The 1,243-nt window shown below is 44.2% G+C and overlaps 1 pseudogene across 1 annotated transcript; it reads right to left on the bottom strand.

The window, feature by feature from the left end:
* On the bottom strand, positions 1-719 carry LOC116104769 (annotated as a pseudogene). The gene has a single exon (XR_004123961.1). The product of XR_004123961.1 is annotated as a phosphoglycerate kinase 1 pseudogene (transcript).
* Positions 720-1,243: the final 524 nt, after the last annotated feature.

Below are 1,243 nucleotides of genomic sequence, written 5' to 3'. Positions count from 1 at the left end.
GATCATCTCATTGACTTTATCTAGCATATTATTGATCAGCTGGATCTTGTCTGCGACTTTAGCTCCTCTCAAGATAGCCAGGAAGGTTCTCTCTGGGCTCTCCAAAGCCTTGGCAAAGTAGTTCAGCTCCTTCTTCATCAAAAATCCACCAGCCTTCTGTGGCAGGTTCACACCCACCATGGAGCTGTGGGCTCGGTGTGCAGTCCCAAAAGCATCATTGACATAGACATCTCCTAGTTTGGACATTGAGGCTTGGAAAGCATCAATTTTGGCTGGCTCAGCTTTAACCTTGTTCCCAGAGGCATCTTTTCCTTTCCCTTCTTCCTCTACATGAAAGCGGAGGTTCTCCAGCAGGATGACAGTCCCAGCCGCTGGGTTGGCACAGGCATTCTCGACTTCTGGGCCCACACAATCCTTCAAGAACAGAACATCCTTGCCCAGGAGAGATCTGAGTTCGGCAGCAACTGGCTCTAAGGAGGACTTGTCAGGCATGGGAACACCATCAGGCCGGCCCAGGTGGCTCATAAGGACAACTGACTTGGCTCCATTGTCCAAGCAGAATTTGATGCTTGGAACAGTAGCCTTAATCCTTTGGTTATTTGTTATCTGGTTGTTCTTCATAGGAACGTTGAAGTCCACCCTCATCACGACCCGCTTCCCCTTCATGTCCAGCTTGTTCAAAGTCAGCTTGTTAGAAAGCGACATTTTGGCAACACCATAAGGTCAAGAGGCCCGGAGCTGAGGAAGAGCGGCAATGAGGATTTTTAACTTCTAAATTTAGAGGGACTGTGAAGGTTCCAGCTACTACCCTTTTCCAGTTTCAATTGCAGTTAGTCTACCTATTCTTCAAGGTCTTCATCATGCCATTTCCTGATACAGACTTAAATTGGCCACTCTATATCTGGCAGAGTATTATCAAAATGTTAGTCATGAACTGATTCATTAAATCAACCTATAAATATCTTGATGACCAGAGCTCTTAGTGTTATAACAAGATCATGTGGATGTTACTTACTTCCAGTATAGCTTACAACAGCCTATGTATTTGTTCTTCATAAGTCACCTTAGTGGATTCCAATAACAAATATTAGTATCTTGTAAATTCTGGGGCTGAGACCTTGTAGGTTGCTTAGATAGATTCTGGCATTGTGTTCTCCATGGTATTATCCTGGAGAACTCATCTAGGACACAGCTATCTTTCATATGTAAAATGAAATAGCAAATTGACTTCCTTTCTCAGAAG

Source organism: Mastomys coucha, unplaced genomic scaffold (assembly GCF_008632895.1).
Source record: "Mastomys coucha isolate ucsf_1 unplaced genomic scaffold, UCSF_Mcou_1 pScaffold22, whole genome shotgun sequence".
Lineage (NCBI taxonomy): Eukaryota > Metazoa > Chordata > Mammalia > Rodentia > Muridae > Mastomys > Mastomys coucha.
Note: the sequence above shows the minus strand (reverse complement) of the source record. Positions and strands in the feature narration are given on the sequence as shown.